Below are 24,334 nucleotides of genomic sequence, written 5' to 3' on the forward strand. Positions count from 1 at the left end.
GCAGGGAGAACAGCTGGCTAATACTGCCAGAGAAAGTAGACAGCAGGCCGGCCTAAGGTACTGGCAGTGGAGATGGAGAGCAGGGGATGGAAGCAAGTTGGCAGAATGAGTGATGACTGGAGATTGATAAGCTATGGGAGGTGAGGGAGGAGCAGCAGAGGACTTCCAGGTTCTAATAACAAATGCCTGTAATGTACCTCTCTCCCCATCTGATCCAGGCAGTGTGAAAGGGGCTTGGTTTTGCTCCCTCTCAATCACAGGCCACAGTGCAGGAATGGAGCCCCTGGCCAGGCAGGCCCAGCAGAGCAAAGCAGGGTAAAGGAAGAGAATGACTCTTGAGTGTCCATGACCAGGCCAGGGAGGAGAGACCCTGGTCAGGGCAGCACATGGGCACATGCACACACACACACACACACACACAAACAAGCACCCCCTGACATCTGCAACTGATCTCATATTCACAGGTTGACCTCAATGTTATTACAAGCTGATCTGACATTCAGAGCCAGGCCATTTTATTCTCCTCTTGGACATAATTTCTAACTTCAGATAAGGTTGCACTGAGACAATGATAAAAGGAACAGAACAAGGCCATTTCATACTTTTGCCTAGCCACAGACAAAAACGTGGTTATTGTGCCACCCACAAAACACCCAAACATAGAATTGCCCTCCTTTTCTAAGAGCATCCAAGTTCGACCAAACCCTGCTTCCTTAGGTCCTCTCTCAAATGACCCAACTCAAATCCTATAGAATTGTCTAACACCCTCTTATTGAGACATCCCAGTTTCCCAGGTTGTGTATTCTCCCTCATGGCATGGAATAATAAACCCTACTTGTTCAACTACAAATTTTCCTAGTGGTTTTTGGCTGAGGGCAGAAACTTTAAGTCAGGAACTCATAAATTAACAACTGCCTGACTATACATGATACACTGGCATTTTAGCACTATAAAATGGCACACAGTGGATACACAGTAAACATTTGTTAGATAAACAAGCAAACATTTACAGGAATGAAGAAAATACCACTGCATTAATTTTCCAGCTCAGAATCCTTTCGGACCCTTTCTTGGTCTTAAATTCTGATCTAATCCAGCACTGAAAAAGAAAACAGGGAAAAATTTTAAAGCAAAAGCAAAAACAAAAGAACAAATCCTGGAGGATTTATGAGTAATGCTGCTTCAGTCACGACAACCTAACTTTCTTTTTACTTGATTTTGCTCAGGGAACTTTTAGCATTACTCATCTTTAATTACCTTAATTTCATGCTTAACCCAGGCACAGAAGAGATGTTTATAATTTCAGATGAGAGAAAATGAAATTCCCCTCAGCAAAGTGAAATTTTAAAATTCAAAAGAACAATGCATCAGATCACAAAAGAAAACCTCTTACATTTCAAGGTATTTTTGTGAATCCTGTATTAAGGAGCTCAAATTTTGTTTCGTAAACAAAATAAAGCAAAACAAATCCAATAGAGAAAAAGAGAGATAAAGAGTGAAACCAAAATCCATTTGTTTCTGGGAAATGAGATATTCAGGAGATGTTAATATTTTTTTTTAAATTTCTGGTATTATCTATATGTTAAAAAAACCCAAGAATTATTTTACAATTAAAAAGAAAACAAAAGTAATTCAAACAAATTAATAAGGCTAAGTGGAATGGGAAATATGGTAACTATCTAAGGCTTGATAAAGGTTCACCAACCTCTTCTTCTCTTTTTTCTATAGTTTCTTTGATGCTGACTAAGCCACTGGCTCAAAGACCAAGAATTCAGCCTGCGAAGCCTTTGATAAATTTCAGTTTGCAGAACTAATTTTCTGAGTTTGAAAAAGGAAGTAATGAGAAAATGGAAATATGAAAAAAGTTACCAACTCTTGTGCATTATGGATGGTAACTTTTAGCAGTTTCTATGAGAGGCATATACCAAGATCCTATTTTGCATTTTTAATACACTTCCTATATTTGTTGGAAAAAGCTAGTGTAAACAGATACATCTCCTTAATGAGGATGCTACAACTGATACTCCTCTTTACTGTGAAAAATCCCAAATATTCTGAAGACGCAGAAAATATAGCGGAAGGTAGAGCCATTCTTTTTTTGAAAACTAAAGCTTAGTTTCTCTTTCATTACTGAAATGTGAGTCTGATTAGGATCATAATATTGATGAATAACATAATGATTAAAAGAATGACTGGTCCTCATTTAACAGAGTACGTCAGGGTAGGGCTGCAGGCCTCGTATTTCCTAACTGAGGAAAATGTTCGGCATAACAATATTAATTGTGGGAGAGTCTACATCCAGACAGTGACATCCTCATTGGGACATGTCTGCATTTCACTTTTGTGCTTTTCCATACACTTGTTAGTGATCTTCAGCCATGTTTTCTTTTTTGGCTACACAATAACAACCTCAAATGCTCAGAACCCCTTTTTATTTTCTTCAAATATTTATGTGGCATTTAACACTTTTTGGAAAGCTATCAGTCTCTACCTCAAACCGAAAACGAGGTTTTAAGCTAAAAATTCTGGAAGCCACTGTCCAAGGGGAGCAATTCGGAAGATAAATGTCATTTTATAAATTGGAAGAGCAACAAGATTCACTCATTGTTGCAGGCCAAAGTGGTATTGGTTTCAGACCACAGCGTAGGGGTGAAGGGGATTATAGAAGCACAGATGGGTGGAATTATCCATATTCAAATGAAAGCTTATAACTTGTGCATAACTAATACTTTTTGAGGAGATGGCAAGAGGTTTGGGGATTTTTTTGTGCCTTCTGCCTTTTCTATGCTCTCTGCAACCATCTGCCATGAAGTGTTGGTTAACTCCATTTGACATTGCCATCACAACCCTATCAGAAAAATGTAATGATATATATCACAGTAAAAAGATAAGAAATATAATAAGATTGTTAATAAACAATCCAATGTCAGGACAAATAAAGATGTTGAAAATTTTCTATTCTGATATAAAAAATAAAATCTATACTTTCACTCAGTTCTCTATACCAAGAAAGGTGATGTCTTTGTCGTGAGAGGTTATTCCTGCAGGGCCCAAGTGAAGACTGGGTGTGTGAAACCATCAGGCCTCCTTGTCTGGTAGCTGATTAACTGAAATATCTGGAAGCTGGAGAATCTTGTGGTGGAGGACAGTAATGGTGGTGATAGAGGTAGATAGAAGAGATGCTGTCAGCAGAAGAATCTACCCCAAGGGAAGAAAAAGTACAGTTTAGGAAGCCAGACCCTGGAAGCAGTGTCTGAGGTTCTCAGATGAGTGTTGTTACAAGTTCTGTGGGGTTATTGGCATTTGAATAGGTCACAGTCAGGCTCTGGAGGAGAAGCTGAGTATGTGTGAAATCACCAAGGTTTAACCACTCAACCAGGGGTCTAATGCCTAGGAGCACTGCATGCATACCGAGATTATGCTGAGCCCAGGAACACCAATCTACAGTGTGCTGATAGGAGTGGAATGGGAGGAGGTGTCTTTCCAATTCTATATCCATCTCTAACGACAAGGAAGCAAGTAGTCTTAGACTTATGAAGATAGCAGATTTAGAATCATTATATGCATGCTATGAAGATACTATGAAATGAGAATTACAGTTTATCAAATGTTAATTTATGCATGTTAATATAGAATAACTCATAACTTCTAATATTTACCTCATTTTTCCCCAAAAGATGACATATAACATGTAAGTACAGTTTACAGGAAAATAATAAAGCACCCCACGTAACCACTACCTAGCTTACTTAACAAATAGACTTTGTGTTTTCTTGCCTTACTTTTATTTATTTTATAGTACAAATATATATCCCTCAACAGCACATTGCTTTGTTTTGCATGTTTTTAATCTTATATAAATGACATCAAACTGGATGTGTTTTTCTTTCACTTGCTGTTCTTGCTCAACATTTAGTTTCTGAGTGTCATTCAAACTGATGCATTTAGCTACAGGTCATTTCATGCTATGTGGAATTCCACAGTATAAATATGCCACAGTGTGTGTACTATTACAACTTTGGTTGTTTCCTGTTTGGCACTCATGTGAACAATGCTGATGTAAAAATTCTAATTTTATGTAAACACATGGAAGACTGTCAGACAGTATTATTAAGAGAGTTATTGCTGCATTAAAAGGTTATTAAACCTAAGTTCAGTAATGGAAAATTGCTTTCAAAAAGCTTGTGCTGATTTGGACTCTCACCAGTACTTATGGGATTTCTTCTTGCTTCACATTCTCCAACACTAGCTATTATCAGACATTTTTTTGTTTTCCTCGTTTGTTGGAAGTGAAATGGTATTTCACTGTGATTTTATTTTGCATCTCCTTGATGACCAATATAGTTAAATGTCTTTTAATTTGCTATGAACTATTTCTGTTTCCTCTTCAGTGAATTGCTTTTTGTCTTTTCTCTTGGTTTGATTTCTTATTGTTGACATATAGGAGTCCTTGCTATGTTCTGGATTCTAGTCTTTGACAGTTGTGCATTTTGCAAGTAACTTCTCCCAGTTGGAGGCTAGAGTTTTTATTCTCCTTATGGTGTCTTTGATAAAAATCAATTCCAGATATAAATTTTAATGCATTTTCAATCTTGTATGTTTTGTGGGTTTTTTTTTTTTTTTTTTTTTAGGTCTGAATGAAAACTTTTTGCAAATAAAGTTCATAACAAGTCTCCTATATTGTTATAGAAAGGTTTGGAGTTTTACTTTCCACACTGTATTGTCTGGATCATGGTCCTATTCATATTTTTTCTCATCTGTAAAACCCATTTACTAAATAGTCTATCTTACCCTACTACTGATCTGCCATGATGGCCCTGTCAAATATCTAATTTCTACACACATGTAGGTCTGTTTCCGGTATCTCTTTCCTGTTCCATTGTTTCATTTATCTATTCATTCATCTATATTTCAATATGGCACTTTTTAGGTTATTAGGTCTTTATAAATACTATTGCCTCATAGTATAAATCCCAACCTTCTTGAGAGGCAATTTTGTACTCCTATATTTTTTAACTACATATTTAGATATCATTATTATTTTAAATAGTCAATGTTGTTTAGTTTTACCAGTTTTTTGCCCACCATTTTTTTTCTTGAATTTCATACTTTGCTTCGGAGATCATTTTCCTTCTCCCTGAAGTGTAATTTTAGAAGTTTTTTAAGTGAAAGTTTGTAATTGACAAACTTAGCTTTGTTGTTGTTGCTAATGTTTGAAAACATTTTTATTTTGTCCTCATTCTAAATAAAAACAATCATTTTTCTGAGTATGCAATTTTAAGATGACAATTATTTTCTCAAAGGAACTTGGTAAATTTTTTCCATATATTTCTGGTTTCTATAATTATTGTTGTGATGTCAATTTAATTGTCATTCTTGTAGGTAATTTGAGACCACTTAAAATTAATATTTACCTTGGATTTTTTGGATCATGCAATTACCATGAATTCCAGCTCTAAATCTGTGTGGGAAATACTCGTGGTTATGTGGTAAGGTGGCATTGCTCTTGGAGAGATCTTTCTTTTCTTTCTTCCTTATTTCTTCCATCTTTATATTTATTTATTTAGCAGCTCCACCTGGGACAAAAACGGAGGTAATTAAGTGTGTATCCTCACTGATTTCCATTGAGAGTGTTGCTTTTTGATTGTTTTGGTCTCCGTTCTAGCCTACAGTTTCAACTCCTGTCTTCTGTATACATGGAACTTCAAAATCTAGGCTTTGACCACAAGGATTTTCAGATATCCTCATAATAAATACCTGTTCCAGTACTTACTTCTTTTTATAGATTTGTGATGCCTTACAGTTTCTGGTCTCTCATGATTCCCCAACTTTGTAAAAGTTCAGCCGTACTTTTAAAAAGATGATGTTTACATTTTACCAGACATTTCAGTTACTCAACATAGAGAGTGCTTTTCAAATACCAAATCAGATGTATTGTGAGAAACAGAAAACTCAGATTTTGTTCTTCAAACTACTCCGTTAAAGAACTGGTAAGCTTCCTTATCAGTTACAAGACTCAGGCATCTTGCTTCTGCAAGATCTCAATTCAATACTGATTGAATACCTCAACTGCTCATATTCCTACTCTTCACAATTGCTTTCATTGTCTACTGTTTCTTCACCTTTCCTCTGTATCCTTCTACTTCCTTTTCCTTGGATTATCTTTTCCTTTTGTCTTCTATTGACTTTGAATGGCATTGTTGAAATCAACAAATAAAGATCAAGCTTCTGCTCTTAAGCAGCCTTGGCTTAATATAGGAGAAAAGCATCAAAAACTGTAAACAGAACTTATGTCTTTCTGAAGTCTACTCGGGAGAAAATAAAGTACAAATGAAGTGCAATGGAAAATGGGCCCATAATTGTTATGTGGAATTTATCACAAATATCAGAGATAATCATGCTTCCTTAACTAAGTATGGAATCTTATCATCTAGGGGATTAGTAGAATACAGAGAGGTTTGTTTCTATTATGGGAACTAACACTGGTCTATTGTCTATTTGACACGTAATGGTAAATCTTTCTCAACTCCAGAGTGTTGGAAGATTTTGGAAAGTTGAAACAGGCCTTGGTTTCTTTTGCTAGTCTTGACATTTTTAGATTTTAAACAGTCTTTAATTTGGTGAATCAGGCATTGATAAACCTTCAGGGTTGCAGTAATGCCAACAATGCTATACTCCATAATATAATATTCAGCACAACATAGTTGAGTATAAAATATTTGTCTTTCATCTAAAGGAAAATCTTTTTAGATTTTCTTTTAGAAAATTGTTTAAACAAAGTTAGGTGATCAATAGAAGAATTTGTTTTAAATAGTGATCTTTAAAATTTGCTGCACAGATATATTATTAATAAGAATACAAATAATAGATTGTGAAAATGGTCAGGAATGCTACAGGGTTTCTAAATAAACTTATGATATGTGTAGAAATGAAAAAATGTCTGTATAATCACTTTTCTGAATGGTAGACAGTAATATTTGGAACCCAGCCATCTAATACCTGATCCTATGTAAATGCAGACACATTTAATGAGGGTCCACCTTTTGACTGGTGAATGTTATTGCCTAGATCTAGGTCTCTAGGTCACAGACAAGCTGGATCAAAAGTGATCTAGCAAAGAAAAAGGTACCACCTTTTGACGAAGTTCACTTCCTGCCCCATGGGCCTACAGCTCTTGTTTTAATTGAATATGCAATATGCCAATCTCTTTTGCACACTGTTTCCTCTAATGTCTTTTCATCTTATTATTAGCAAGTATAATATCAACATATTGCCTTTATTTATGTATCTTTTGGAAATGGCACCACTTTTAGATTGTTTTCACCACCCTTCCTCCAGCCCCTAATTCTACCACTGCTTGGAACTGGCCACGTGATGACACAAAGTAAGAGCACAGAAGACAGACAGAACATGAAATTTTGAGGAGGAATGGGGATGAGCTGGGAAGGCAGTAGCTCAGAGTAGGTCTGGATACACTTTCATGAGTGGAGCTGTGTAAAGCACGAGCTAAATGAGCATAGTGTCATCTACAGTGTAGAGATTTTTGATGGTTTGTTTCTTGTTCCTGGCACGTATTAGGTGCTCAGTAAATATATGTGAAAGGATAAAAAGTGAGTGATAAGAGTGTTCAATCTGAACTTAGGAAGTTGATTTGTTTTCATACTTTGCTCTAATAATAATATAACATCAGTCTAAGTAGAAATTAATCATTTTAGGTAGATTCATTTTAAAGTTTATTTTGTATAAAGAACATCAGGAAATTAATTATGTATGATATTCTTGTTTTTCTGCATTATCCATGCCTGAAGTGAGCATAGTCATTGAGGCTATGCTATCCGAAACAGACATTAATATTTATGTGGTAGCAGCTTCCAGAAGAGCAGACATAGTACCCTGGGGAAATAATTCACTTCCTTCGGATCAGTCTTGCATCCCAGATCCTCATCAGTGAGCAAATGCCCCAGAATATCTCCCCTCAAACACTCTCACACTTCCCCTCTCCTTCTTATTTCTAGCTTTCCATTATTCTGCCAAAATCCCATCACGCTATGTTTCAAGCGAGGCAGGTGCTAATGAAGGTATTAATTTTCTTAATAAATTGAAAATGCCGTGAACAAAGTGTTCATGTAACTTTCTTTATGTAGTAGATGTTTTTAGAAAGTGGGCTGTAACAGCAGGTTGTTAAATATATGTTGGCTGAATAATAATGTATGTTTTAAGTGCAATAGGGGAGCTTGTTTTGTTAAAGAAATTCCATAGTGAGTTTTAGTAAATTTTAAAGTCTGTCCACAGAAGTATCTAATTGGAACAGGGAGAATGATCCCTCTCTGCTTTTAAAAATCTGGATTTTCATGCTTTGGAATTACCTAAAGCAGGGGCATGTCTGTAAAACAAACTTTTTTTTTAAGAATAGCATCCCTGTGTGTACAATTTAAACAAATGTTTAACTTGGTGAGTGATATTTTCAAGAGAAACATAGATGAATCCTGGATTCTTAACCTGGTTCAGGTAGTTCTACGATAAGGACCTCCAATACAAATGCCTTTAGGGATCAGGCAGATACAATATATCAATATACGAGTGAAGTAGACTAGTTGTGATGCAGTAAGGAGTGGTGGGGACTGTGGCAAACTGAAAACTGTGTGCTTTAGCTCAAGAGTTTCTGTCAACTCTTGCCTTGTGGAATAAAGATACTGCCAGATCATCTTTTTCCAGAAAAGGAAAAAAAAAAAAAAAAATCCAGGATTTACTGTGAATTTTCCCACTCATAAAACATTTAACCAAAAAATCACACAATGGGCCAAGATATGATCAGGCTATTCACAGAAGAAAAAACGCAAAATGTCAATAAACATTTGAGAACGTGAATTTAACTTCATGAGTAATCAGGAAAAGGAACATTAAAACAACAATGGGATGTCGTTTTGGTTGCATCATCACCACTTTGAAGAACAATTGGGTGATATTTAATAAGATGAAAGACGCATGTACCCTATGACCAGCAATTCCACTTCTGGATTATAGACTAGAAAAAACCACACACATTGGTATATAAAGACAGAATGTGAATATTTGCAGCATTATTGTTTGAAACAGCAAATCTTGGAGACAGCCTAATTGTCCAACATAAAAAGTTCAGAAAAATATGCTGCAGTATATTCTTAAAATTAAATGTGGTGCAGCATTTAAAAAAATCATCCAAAATTACATCACAATAAATAAAAAATATGCTATTAGGCAAATAAAACCCAAAAGATAGGAAAGACAATATACAGATTGTGCATAAAGTTTAAAAACCTGGAAAATAATATATTTTATTTATATATACATATAGAATGTGTACACACATATATAGTATAAAATTAAGTATTTATACATATTTCAGTATGAAAAGAATGAAAAACATGCATGAGAATAGTAAACATCAAGTTCCAAAGAGTGGAGACCTCTAGGGGAAAGGAGGATGCAGAGCAATGGAATTAGAAGGGTAGAGAGAGGTTCCCACTTTAGCTGCAATGTTGTAGTGTATAAACAAGAGTAAAGATTCAGCAATGCATGAAGGATTATATAAATTTTCATTGTATATTCTCTATATTTTAAGTAAATCTAATTAAATGCTTTTTATTGAAAAAAAAAACATGCTGTACAGTGAGCTGCTCTGCTCAAGTAAAGGAGAGCATACCTCAGATCCTCCAACTAGACTGGTCACTCCTTTTTCATCTTTTTTGTGATTCTTCTCCAACTCTTGGCTCTGTCAACATTGGTGTTCTCCAGAGCTTTGTCCTGGGATAACATCTCTTTTCTATCTATACTTGCTCCTACATGCTTCTATCCAGTCTCTTAGTTTTAAAAGCCATCTATATGCTGATGACTCTCCCATTTCTATTTTCACCCAGAACTTCTCCCCACTAAACTCCAGACTGATTTATTCCACTGTCTGCTTAACATCTCTGCTTGCATGTCTGTTAGACATCTCAAATATAACACGTCTGTGTCCCAGCTCCCGATTTCTACCCTTACGCTTCCCACAGCCTTCCCCAGCTCCCTAAGCAGCAGCTCCATCCTTCTGGTTGCTCAGGCCCCAAACCATAGAGTCAACTTAGAATTCTCTTTCTTTTATACTTCATATCCAACCAGTCAGCAAGTTATATGATTCTACCTTCCAAGTGTATTCAGAATCTGACCACTCCTCACCACTTCCACTGCTACCACCTGGTCCCAACCGATAGCAGCCTTTGCTTGGATTGCTGTAGTAGTCAACAGATCTCATTACTTCCACTCTTGCACCTCTTCAATTTATTCTCAACACAGCAACCAGAGCGATCTTCTAAAACGGAGACTAGGCTATGTCACAACTTGGCTCAAACTCTCCAATGACTTCCCACTTTCCACTAGTAAAAGCCAGTCTTTCCAGGTCCACAAGGCCCCACAGGGCATGGTTCCTCTTGATACTGTTGGATTCCTTTCCTAGCTCTCTCTCGTTCTGCTATATCTACTGACCTTATTGGCCTTTCTTCCAAAGTGCAAGGCTAGTCCCAGGGTCTAGAGGCCACTACACTTCCTGTTCCCTCTATCCTACCTTATATATCTCCACAGTTATAATTACCATTTGCCATATTACTTCTATGTCTACTTCTTATCATCTCTTTCCTCCCTGATAATTTAAGTTTCATGAAGGCTGGGAACTTTGTCTGTTATTTATTGCTATATTCTCAGCATCTAAAATAGTATGTAACACATAGTAAGCACTTAGTAAATATTTATTGAATGATTTAATAAATGGAGATGAAAATAGCTTTGTTGGAAGAATGAATATTTCTTCCAATAATCTTAATTCCAATTGAGATTAAAAAATAATCTCAATTGGAATTATGTAGATCAAATTTTCATGGTTATTGTAAAGATGTGGATTTAGCTTTAAAAATCACTTATATAAGATAGGAAAGTACTTGTTTCTGTGTAAAACAAACTAGAATATTTTAATTGATCATATATTTAATATCTGTTAAGATATATAAATATAAATATCTATATTAAAAAGTTGATATAGACAGACTGAATTTACAGTAGAAAATAAAAGAAAGCTAATTTATGATACCTGTTCAGGGACCAGATTTTTATTTTCTGGGGAAAAGAATAAAATCATACCCAAGCATCTCTACTCTCTCCGTGGAGAGTAATGAATTAATTTATAATGAAATAAGGTACCAGTTTGTCTTCCCCCAAGTTAACTGTCTTTAGCTTTCTAAGAGTGTCCAATAATTTTTTGGTAACTATCTCCCATGTCTCTCTCTTTGCAACATTACCAATATACTTCCACTTTATTGATAATTTTAACTGCAAATATATTAAGTCTAGAGAAAATATGCAAAATGTAAATATGGAGCTTAAAAAGTTGCTGAAGACAAGCAATGGTGAATCTCCCTACTGTATGTTTCCTTTCCTAAACATTTGTTTATTCCTAGTCTTCTAGACCTTTATTCAAGTCTTTTTCCTTTACATTAATGTCTTACCTTTCTTTATCAGGATTTTCTTAAAGTTAGTCCCTTCTAGGGAAGGAGATAAATGCTCTTTTTAAGGAGGGATCAAAGCTTCTCTTTCTTTCCATCAAAGCCTCTCTCCAGGGCATTGAACACTGAAAGAGCTCAATAAGTTTGTGTTGAATGCAGGGATGAATGAAAGTGCAGTTGTATCAATAGATGGTAAAAATACAGGGGGTATGTGGGCCCCAGCATATCTCAAAATAATGATATGGAATTATTGTAAATGTAAAAATAGATGAGACATATTTTGTGACGATCAATCCTCCCTTCCCTATTTTCTAATGCTTAATTTAAGAATGGAACATTTGATATTGAAATGTTAGACTTTATAAAGATGTAATAATTAAAATGAACCAGTTAATGAGGCAGAGCGAGAATGAGACAAGAACAAGCTTTTCACAGCATCTTTGCATCAACAGCCGGGCCATGATGGGAAATGTTCCCATCCTGCAGGAAACAAGGAACGCAACCAAGCGCCAAACCTTAAATGGCTGTTGTCAAATGTGATAATTAAGAAAACAACATAGACTCCTTCCTTTGTATTCTGCCCTTTCTGAACTGCTCATTCTGATTATAAATTCACCTGTCTCTGTATAAAAGGAAAACAAGCAGCCAGTCCTCAACTATGTCAAGTGAACACATCTCCAACATAGAATACAACAACTTTCTGATGTCGACATTGTACTCTCTGGTTTAAATGTACAGAAGGCAAATAGTGATCCTAAAGTACTCACTGCTTTGCTGCATAAAGCTAATATTGATAAATTAAAATTTGATGAGTTTTATTCCAAAGGAGAAATAATGCAAAAAAAAAAAAAGAAAATTAGTGGTATCCAGCCAGTCCTGAATCCCTCATCTTTGTAGAGTAGAGTGCTCTGTCCTGAAAACTTTATGCCACAATATCTATGCACTTTCTGTAAATCAATGCTGGTGATAATTATAAAAATGTGGTTCCTTTGGCTAAAGAACTCGAAGTGTTAAGAGATGAGAAAAACTAGCAATATTCAGAATTCTATTAAGCAGGAAGGCTAAGTCACCAAATTAAAAAGATTTATAGTTATCTTTTTTTTTTTTTTTACCCCCACAGAGAACTTAAATACAGTTACCTTTAATGCCTGGGCTTTTGAGTGAAGTTTCCAGAAAAATAAAAGATATAATAATGTATGAAAGGTAGGACAAGTAACAACTGTTTGAAATCACATAAAAATATATGGATTTGTTAGTATGCAATAACATCTCTAAGAATTGTTTACTGATTCAGAATTTCATCTTCAGACTAATGAGAATCAAGGCAATCTTTCCACTCTCATTTGCTTTGAGATTGTTTGCCCTTCTTCTCATATGGTGGCTTCCACTTTTCAAATTCCTCTACCAAGGGAATGTAGAAAGATTATTAATCTTTCAAATTTATTATTCATTTCTGTCTAAATGAAAGTGAAACAGAAGAGAGGACATCAAATCAAGAATATAAGAGGTAGAGTCCAGAAAGGAGAATGCTGATGAAAAAGAGAAATAAACTTAGATCTGATTTGAAATTGGAGAGCAATCCTAACGTTCACTGATGTGAGTTTAGCAATATCATTTATTGAGTAGTTATGTTATGAGAAGTACTCGGTGTCAGATACAGTACCAGGAGCTGAAGATTGCATAAATAACTCGCATACAGGCAGGGGCTGTATCGGGATGCATGTCAGAACTTAGGACTGAGGATAAATCATGGTGGTTGTGTCCATTAGATATCACTATGTTATAAACCACCTCAAAGTCTACTGGTCTAAAACAACTATCATTTTTCTTTCCCCCAAGAGTTACAGAGATGGCTGGGTGGTTCTGCTAGTCAGTGGTGCTCAATCACACCAGCTTCAGATTAGCTAGGTGGCTTTGCTGATTTGGGATACACTCCCTCTGAGACCTCGAATGAGACAACTGAACTTATCTCATCTTCCAGCACGATAGTCTGTTCTTGTTCTGATGATTAGACAGAAAGCCAAAGTGTCTGTGGCCTCTTGAGACTAGGCTTGGAGCTAGCATTTTTCGTATTTACTTCTTCCACATTCCATTGGCAAAAAGAGATCAAAAGGGTAGTCACAGGGTAGAGAAATAGACTACTGATTGAAGTGAGGAGCTGCAAAATCACATTGAAAAGAGTGTGTGCAGAGCAAAGGGTGAAGAATTAGTGCTACAAAATGGTTTTACTGGGGGACAGGAAGGGACTTAAGGAAATCTGAATTTGACTTCAAACCAACTCAACTAAGATAATGAAGTTGACCAAGTTAGAAAAGAAAAGGAAGCAAAGCACCTAGAAATTCCACCCACCATTCAGGCAACCATGTCTTGGGATCATAAAGAGAAGCTTTAACTCAGGAATCAACATAGGGGATCGGCAGTCAGCACCAACACACCTGGGAAGGTAGGAAGTGCTAAGCCCTAACTTTACTGTGATCTATGATCAGAATGAGGCTGGGTCTTTAGGTAGAGACTGAACATGGTAGTGCTCAATGAACTGTGTTTTACTGTAGAAAAGTTTTGGCTTATTAAGACAACCATGGATACCTAGGGCTGATTGCTTCCAGAAAATTCAATAATTCCAATAATTTCAAAGCCGCACTTTTATTTGGCTGTAGACTAATTAGAATTAGTTCTTGCTTTCCTTCTGACAAAATCCCTTTGGTCTCCTTCACCACATATACGATGACTCATTGTTGTGTTCTCAGCTTAGGTACATCTGGTTGAGAGCAAATATTCAATAGTGAAAAGAAATGAGAGCCAGATCCAGCCGTTCTCTTCTGATTACATTATGACTCATGAGGACACCCACTAGTAGTTTTATTCATTATTGGATATTAAAATCAAAGGCCTTTAATATGCAGCAACAGAGTTTTCCAAATTGAAGCCCATCTGTGCAACCTTGTAGAAGTTTTCATAGCATGATACATAGGCAATTTTAATAAACTTATTATTTTTTCAGTTTGCCCCAAAGGACTAAATAAAACTTTAGCCTTATCTTGATACATCTTGGAGCAGCACTAGCTCTTTTCTCAATCTAGATATTTTGAGACTAGATTGGGCTGAGCATGGAAGATGCAGTCATCAGTTTTAAAGAGTTACCTGCTGCTCATTAGTAGGCCGGGGTATCTGTCCCAGGACATAGATCCTTCTTCTCGTCTTACCTATCTCACCAGATTTCTGATAGCTCCATCAGCCTTTGTATTTTTCTGATTAAAGCCTAATATTCTAGTAACTCTGCCTTTTGAATCCATCCTGCCTTCCCTTATCATAAATACCAGTGAAGGGAATTTTAGAAATGGAAAACAATCTGAATGAACTTCCAAAGTGTGGTTTTCAGATACTTAAAGAAACTTTGGAGGCAACAAAACTGTGCTGCTAATACCTGCACTTCCATTGACTTCAGTTGTAAAATTTAGAGACCTGTTCAACTACTTCCTCTACCCACTTACCAATTGTTTTTCAGTTCATATCCCATCTCCAATGCCAGAACATTCTCCCCAACATTCTTTCATAGTTGAGAGGAGTAAGCAAGAGATTATAATAGAAAATGGATTCCAGAAGAGTCAGAAAGATCTGTGTTTGAGTCTTAGAGAAGTTATTCAAACCTCTCTAAGCTTTGTTTTCTTCATATTCAAATGAAGTTCAAAATTCTTTCTACTTCATAAGGTTGTTGTGAGAACTAAATGAGATAGGACATGTCCAGTTTTCAGATTAAGCATTTAATGCAAGTGAAAAATTATTATTACCATTACTGCTACTAGAATAGGGAAATGGCTCACTCAATCTTCAGATCTGTCGTAAAGACAAACTGAATGCAGTATCAGCTAGAAGCAGTATTTACTATAGCACTTACCATTAGTCAAGCACTGTTACAAGCACTTTATATATATTAATTCATTTAATACTTAATACAAGTACTATATATAGAGAGAGAGAGAGTAATTCTTTTAGTACTTACAACAATACTGTGAGGGAAATACTACTATTGTTCCCATCTTACACATAAGGAAACCAAGGCACAAGAGGTTACATAACTCAGCTGAAGTCTCACAACTAGAAAGTTGCAGGGTCAGAATTCTAACCTGGGCAGTCTGGGTCCATAGGCTATTCTCTCAACCACCATGTTGTACAGCTTCTGGAAAGAAACTGCCCTTAGGGGAGGAAGAATGCTATAGTTATTATAGATTTCTCCAGTGGTTGCATAGCTCTAATTAGGTGTATGGCTTGTTGACTGACTTGGGTATTTCAAAATGCTTTCCCTTCCTCTTTTAGAATATAAAATCCTCAGGGGCAGAGACAATGTGTATTGTTTCCTTTATGCTGAGTACAGCTTTCTGTATCCTGCAGGTCCATGGGCAGGTCTTATTGTCTTTCTCTCTGTCTTTCATTTTCCCACGGGACTTCTAAGAACTATAAGTGGGTCCCGGGAATTGAGATTTAAAAAGACCTGTGTTTTGGCTTCCTCCCCCTACTTGTGAAATTTTCATTAACACTTCGGAGGCAGCAACACACTTGTCCATGTAAAGGAATCCCCGCATTCTGGAGAACAGCACTCATCTACGGAAACCTGAAATGATGGTGTCCACAGCTGCCAGCCTCCGCTTGGTGGTGAGCCCCAGCACGGCCAGGAGCCTCTTGGCAGAGCCAGTGGGTTCCCTGGCCAAGGCTCACATGCCTCTGAATGCTGAAAGGTGACAACTAATCCAGAGGGAAGCCAACGAAAAAAGCACTGACTGGTCTTTTTCAATCAGTAGAATATTTTTCATTTGAAGATTTTTCGTTCTATGTTAGCTAAAGAGATGCAAAGCTTCCATATAGAGTTATATAGTGGTGTCACCTTAGAGCTAGTTTCTAGTTTAAATCATATATGATTCTTGCCTTTTATCCCTTTTTCCTTTACTCCTTCACTCTTTCTTTCTGATTCTCCTTTGCATTTCTTATTGACCCAGTGTTTATAAATTACCAACCCTTGTCCTGCTGCAAGGATTGTGATCTGTTTTTCCCAGCTGACACTCTTTCACAGATGGTATTATCAGAAATCTCTGGGTTTTAGGGAAACTGGCTCATATTCCTACTATGTGTAAATTCTGGTTTAGTGGGTCCATGGGAAAAGAAAACTAGGTATAATGCAATTCTTGTTTCTTCCTTCTGTGATATTTTGCTCACAGGTACTCCAGAGGACAATTTGAAATAGAATGTGAACATCTCAACAATGCAAAACCCATTCTCTAAAAAGAATTGCACAGTTCCTAATAATTGTAAAAGATACATTTACATATCAATCGGAACTCACTCTTGCAATACAAATATTGGCATAACTGATTTCTAAGGAGAGAGAAAGAGATTGATTGGTATTAACCTAAAATTTCTTTTTACTCAAAAGACTGAGTTCCATGGGTCTGTGGTCCTGTGGTCATATACAGTCATCCCTCAGTATTTGTAGGGAATTGTTTCTAGGACCTCCCCACCCTGATGGATACCAAAATCTGTGAATGCTCAAGTGCCTTATATAAAATGGAGTAGTATTTTCATATAACCTATGCACATCCTCCTGTATATTTAAATCATCTCTAGATTACTTATAATAACTAATATAATATAAATGCCATGTAAATAGTTGTTATATTGCATTGTTTAGGGAATAATGACAAGAAAAAAGTCTGTACATGTTCAGTACAGACACAACCATCTTTTTCTTCCCCCCGAATATTTTTGATTGGCAGCTGGTTAATCAAAACCAGCCCTCCATATCCATGGGATCCATGGATATGGAGGGCCAACTGTATTACTAAAAACTTGCAATAATTCTACAAGGAAATCACGCACCCATCCCATTTAGGAAGGGTCTGGCATAGCTTTCATGATCTGAGCCTAAATCTGAGCCTGATCTATTAATAGCAGAGAATGGAGCCTCAAGTTAGCTGGGCTATCCTGACTCCAGGAGAACCTCTTACTCCAGGCTCCAGGAACCCATCATATCCTGCATTCATTCTTTACTCTAGGCTTGGAACCCAAGGGTAAAAGGAGCCATAGATACAATCCTTACTCTGAAGGAGCTTACATTCTTATTATATCACAAACATAATACACACTTGGCAATTAGAGAAGAATTAAGTGAGAACCACTGAGCTCTAAGGATGAAACAACCACACAGAGAGCTTTGTGGGCTAAGCAGTAGGAGAAGAATTTGTGGACAAAATAGGACTTGAGTTTGGACTTGATGATGGATAGCATTGAGAAGATAAAAGGAAAGAGGAAGAATGGTCACAAGAATGCCAGGAGGAAATGTGTCCCAGAACAGTAGGGAAGACGGGTAGAAAACAAGACCAAAGGAGAGTTTTGACTTGAATAGGATGGGTATGGAATGGGGATCTCTTTTGGGATTTTCAGCAGGAAAACGATATGTTGAACTACAATTTATTCAACAAATAGAAATTGAGCACCTACCCTGAGGAAGCCATTGTACCTGATGAATGAGTCAAACCATTTGCTCTAGAAAAAGCTTAGAATTCATCAGAACCTATTTTGTAAGTCTTGTTTTAGAAAGATGTATTTGAATGGCTATATGTGCTTTAAATGAATATTTCAGCAAGGTTTGGGAGGAAGTTTTACTATTAAGTTCAATGTAAACCCCCTTAAAGCCTTCATTAAAAATTCTTCTGCTTCGCTTTCTTGATCCAAATCCACTTAGAACTCAATTGTAGTACTTATTGGCACAAAAATATCTGTGGCTCAGAAAATGTCTCCAAAGACTGGCATTTAATTTTGTCCATTCTCAGAGTTCGTGGTATGAATTCTGAGGGTGGATATAATTTCTGGATTTAGATCCTCTTAGCCCGATAGGTTTTTTTTTTTTTTTTTTTTTGGAGGTTTAAGATGCTCATTCCTCATTCTGGCTATGACCTGCCAGAATCTCTTACCCAAAGCAGATACTAACATCTGTTGTTTTCACTTGGGATGCCTCAGATCGCATGAGCCATATTACTTGTCAAGATTGGACAAGTGACTCACTGTGTTTATCTTTCTGCTAGCTTCCGAAGTTATGTTTCTGATATTGAAATGTCAGTTCCTTGACCTTTGGATGCACAGGGGAGCCTCAGTGAATATTCCAAGCATTTGAAAGCTTGTTGTGAAAATCTGGTGCTGGAAAGAAACATAACTTGCAATTGAACAGTCTTTGGGGTTAATGCAGTCCTGTATTAAAACAGCACTCTGTGTTCCTGGAGGTTTTGTTGAGAAAATTTAGAGTGCAGTGTAGGTTAATGTAATTATTCCTTGGAATTGCTGAATTTTTAGTGATAAGTGGTTTGGAAATAAGTTACTTTTCTTGGGTTATATACTTTTGGACTCCTTAGATACCTGTACTTGGGAAAGTGTCCTTAATCTGTTGTGGAGAACGTTATTTTCTCAGGAACATCCAGGACTCTGGACAATATTATTCTAGTAACATCTTGATGAATAGAAAAACATTTTTACATCCCACAAACTTGAACTAATTAAAACGAACATAATTGTGGCTGCGTAAAAGGCAAATGCACTTTTAAATAGTAATTAGCAAAATTTATATTCCAGGGTAAAAATGAATATGGTCAAGGAAATGAGGCTTATCAGGTCTTTCCAGTTGCCTCACAAATCTTCTATGAATTAATAATCACTGACATTTTTATGAAACAATGTCATTCTCAGCACAAGTCTCTGCTTTCCGCATTATAAGTGCCTTTATAAAGGCTCACCTCAAAGTGAGTGGAATTGAAGAAGAGTTTTCAGGGTACTCTTTGAACAATTACCAAGGAAGCAGCAGAGGGAAATAAAGGCCCAACTTATTCTGCCCTGAAGAATTCTGGCAATTGACATAAAGGCAATATGGGTACATTGAGAAGAGAATTTAAATGCTATATAATTATAGAGAATCCAAACTAGGTGAATTATCAGAGAAGACTCTGAATTGGAGAAACTGGTTCTGTGACAGACATTACCTTTTAAAAGTCTCTTATTAGATTAAGGTAACACAATCAGAATTTTCTACATCTACCAAGGTCCAGTAAAAAACTGTGAAAATAGAACAATGTAAAACTTATTTGTCCATTAGTGTAGCAGCACTTTGAAGCAAATAAAAAAGCAAAAGTCTTTACTGTATTTCTTTTTCTAAGAAAGGGCGATAAACTTGCATTTTAGCAATCAAAGGTTCTCATCCAAGAGGAGCTTTTCTATGGTTAAAGATTATTTATTAGTCAGAATGAATTACACATTCAACATTTTCTTCAGACTCTTTCTAAATTAGTTTAACTTATAAGAAGAGCCTCGTAGGACTTAAGTGAGAAAGTGAACCCTTTAGACTAAAAACACAGGGACTTCCTTCCAATGGCTTCATGGCCCTACCTACATGTAATAGGAGTTTCATCCAGTACCCTTGGTTTGAAAAAGAGAAACTTGCACATAAAAGCAAATAAAGAAATTTCCTGCTGATAAATGATGGGTAGCAGTAATGGTAAAAGTAGTCACAGTAAAATGAGTCACTGACAAGAATTGAAAAGAGCTTCCTAACATCTTTGATGACATTTTTGAAAATGATCATAATGGATGGTGATTTTGTGAGAATTTATAGATACTTTTTCTAAAATACTTTTCATCAGTTATTTCTTTTTGTACTTAGAGCCCATTTTGGGGTATGAAAGTCACATGCCATCGCACAATTTTTTAAAAGTTTAATAAACTTAAGCCAAGGGAAATAAAATGACTTGCTTAAGATCATGTATTTAATGGAAGTGGGATTAGAATCCTGGCTTTCCTGGCCCTGAGTCAGAACTCTTTCTGTAATAACAGACAGGTATTTTGTCTATCATCTACCATCACAGCTCCACCTCCATCTCCAAGTCTAAAGAAAAAAGTGCTAGTTGCATTAAGGTGGCGGTCACCTGTGTGAGTGTGTGCATGCATAAATACATGCTCATGTGCCAGAGCATTTCTTTGAAGAAGCCTAGTAAGCATAGACTATTTACTCTTACATTTCTTTTTCCTGAGAACTGTTCCAGGGGTCACAGAGCCTCCGTGCCACAATGTCACATCATCTAAGTCAGATTCTTGAGTAAGTTGCAGTTTGGGGGCTTATGTCTGGTATGTGACTTGTGGCCCCATCTTCACTTGGGTGCTTATCTGCTTCCCATCTTCTCTGTGTCAGGTCAGAGGAAAGGGTTTTGCTGTAATATGCACTGATGCTTCTAGACAGGTGGGAGAACTCTTACATTAGGCATCCTCAACCTAAAGTCATTGGATGGATGGACTTTGGGGGAGTCTACAAAACTACTGAAAATATATGTGGAATTTCCAAGTAACTGAATCCTTTCTGAGGAAAGGATCTCTAAAGTCATCAGTTGCTCAAAAGGACTTGTGACTCAAATAGGTTTAATGAGGAACAACTGCTTTTGAGCATTTGGCAGAATCTATGCCCCTAATCTGCAGTTTCACAGCCAATGAGAAAACCCTAAGAATTCTGTGAGCAAGTAGGGTTTTGTAACATGTGAAACCATTATTGCTGCCATTATTACTAAACCAATGGTTTATTACTAAACCATTATTACTACCTAAGGACTAATATAAGAATGATGTCCATAAAGATTAAGCTGATATAAATAGACACATGAAAGTAGGCAAAATGTTAACATAGACATGTTCCATGAAAAAAGGCATTTATCAAACCAGAGGTCCTGGAAATTTTGCTTTCAGCTGAGTTTCTAGCACCTTTATATCATAGACTTAAACACGTTTGTAAAATAGTATTTATTTTAAGATTATTGTGGCTAAAAGTCCTTTATTTGCTCACAGATTTGCTAGGTACACAAGAAAGATTTTATTTTATGGCAGTCAAATAGGAAATTTTTAAAAACACTATAGAACGCAAAAATAATTATGGCTAATAATCTGTTAATTATTTTTTCCAACACACATAATGATAAGAATTATATATCATACATAAACTGGGTCCTTAATATTGTAAAAATGTATAGGGTAGATGAGACACTGGATATGCTCAGGAATTGTCCAGAAGTGGGCTGTACTTAAAATAAATAGATTGAAGGAAGGAAGTAAAGGGAATAAATAGATATGGAAGGCAAAGGAACACTGAAGTAAGGGGAAGGACAGATATTCCTTATAAAACATAAAATCATTCACTTTGTGTTGGGAGATCTATGCTATATTTTCTATGAAGGAAAAGCTTAAAACAATGGTATGCTCAAGCATTCCTGGTGCCTGGTTCAATGCCTGACACATAGCTGATGCTTAATAAATATTTGTTCAGTAAGTGAATTGCTCTTTAGGAGGCTGCATCACAGTGAACCACATTCCTCCTAATTGCATTTCCAAAATTATACCATTTCTGGTAAGAACATGGCCTGGGCCTGACCCTTCAGCCATGAAGTGGTGGAACGTTGTAGAAGGACTGGCCTGCATAATGTAGGATCTCTTAAATCATCACTTCCTCAAAAAATTATTTGAAAGTAGTATTTTCTCCAAGCAACCTTCCCTTTTCTGGTCATTAAATGATCATAGATGACATTTATTGAAAACTTGTTCCATGTCAGCCACTGTCCTAAGTATCCTGCATACAGAATCTCAGGTTCCGCCCTAGCCTTCCGCGTCAGGAACCTCAGGTTTACCAGATTTCCAGGTGATTTGGATGCACACTGAAGTTTGAGAAGCGTGGAAGTCACTCATGTAATTCTTGCAACAGCTCTGTGAAATGGTGCTGTTATTATCTCCATTGTAAAGAGGAGGAAAATAGAGGCACCAAGCTGAGTTACATACTTAGGGATGCCCAGGTAGCAAGGGTCAGAGCCAAGGTTCAGACTCAGAAAGGCTGGCATGATACCTGTGATCTTCACCACCTTAATACTTTTCTTTTTAATAGCACCACCACTAGTAGCAATCCTGAATCTGTAACAGTTAAAGCATAAGTAAAAGGAATAATGACACCTTTGAGTCGGAAGATTAAACGGAATCTGGGGATTTCCTCCAAGAGGAAGTCTGCTGTGGTACAAAGGACACAGTCTTTGGGATATGACAAATCTGACTTTTGCCCCTTATAACCTGCCTGACCTTGTACCAGTCATGTATTCTACCTGTTAGTTTTCTCATCTGTCAAATTGTTGTAAGAATTGATGATAATGTTCTGGAACCCAGTGAGTGGTAATTATTATCTTATTGGAAAGGGATCTGCAATTTCATGTTTGTCGTAAGTAGCTTGAAACACTTATTTGGACTTCTTCTAGAATAGTTATATCATCCTGAGCAAATATTCAAACAAACAAAACCTGTACTTTTTTTCCTCAATCATTTTAACTAGAAGAAAAACTATTTAAAAATTTCAACTGCTTTGGTACTTATTAAAGAGTTATCTAGGTCATATAGAAGGAAAAGGCTGGGTACAATAAAGTACTGAAGGATGCAACTGAATTCCCAGAGAAACTTCTGAAACTGTGCATCAGTCTAAAGATGGACCTGATCCTCAGCTTTTACCTTTCTTCCCCTAGGAACTCTTGAACAAGGATAACTCAGGGAGTAACACTGCAGTCAGATCCAGAATTGTTCTGGGACATCACCAGCATTAATTTCACATGTCACAACTAGAGGACAATATATACAATTTTCTTGGAACTTTGGAAAGGTAGACAGCAGAGTAGGCTTGTCTTTCCTTTTTTTTTTGGCCTCTGATTTCTCAGAAGAGATGTAAACTTATCCACTGAACTTCGGCTTTTCAAATTTTGGTTATAAAATGTTTCTTTATGTGCTGATGGTGATTGTAATTGAAACAATAATGAAGCGGTTGTACCTAAGATCACAGAACCACTTCTCCGGCCGCTGTGAAGATTCACTGTCAGGCTGGGTATAGGGGAAGAGCAGAAAAATAAGCTCTTAGCTGCCCAAGGAAAGGGAGCCTTAGCCCTTAATTCAGTTATCAAAGCCCTGGCTGCATGTTAACACAATTGGCTCAATCTAGAGCCTATAATCTATCTTTCTTTATCTCCCAACTGTTTCCCAGTACTATTAGGTTCTTATGCCAAGGTTTTCTGAGAAATAAAGCAATTATATTAATGTTGTCAATCACTGATGCCAGGCTGATCAATAACAACCATGTTAACATTACTAATTAATTGCTAGCAATCACATAACTAACTTGAAGAAACTATTAGTTGCACAAAACTGAATAAGGAAATGCTCTAAAATTAATGTTCATATTGTGCTATTTGAAAAACAAAAGATTTCAATTCTTCTCTAAGATACAATCTTTCATCTCTAAGTAAAAACAGTAGCATTTTATATTTAGGTTTGGATAGGAGTATATGTTTTTGTTGCAATTATCATGCCAGGTTGCTGAAAATAAAGAAGTCTGGAATGGTCACTATAGATGTGTCATTTGTATAAAAGTTACCTGAATAATTGTGGTCTGACAGAGTCGGGTATAGCCAACCTTTCTCAGGCCTCCTCAAGATTGAATAGTCCCCTGGCTCACCCTGGTTTAGGGGTTTCTAGTTTAACAATAGCTGAATGGGCTTCTTTGCTTGGGAGTTTTGAGAAACAAAGGAATCATTTAAATATTCCTAAAAAACAATGGCTTTTATCAAAAAGTCCCCAAACAACAGATACTGGCATGGATGTGGAGAGAAAGGAACATTTACACACTGTTGGTGGGACTGCAAACTAGTTCAACTTCTGTGGAAAGTAGTATGAAGATACCTCAGAGAACTAAAAGTAGACCTGTCATTTGATCCAGCAATCTCACTACT

The sequence above is a fragment of the Eulemur rufifrons genome, chromosome 29, assembly GCF_041146395.1.
Source record: "Eulemur rufifrons isolate Redbay chromosome 29, OSU_ERuf_1, whole genome shotgun sequence".
NCBI classification, from domain to species: Eukaryota; Metazoa; Chordata; class Mammalia; order Primates; family Lemuridae; genus Eulemur; species Eulemur rufifrons.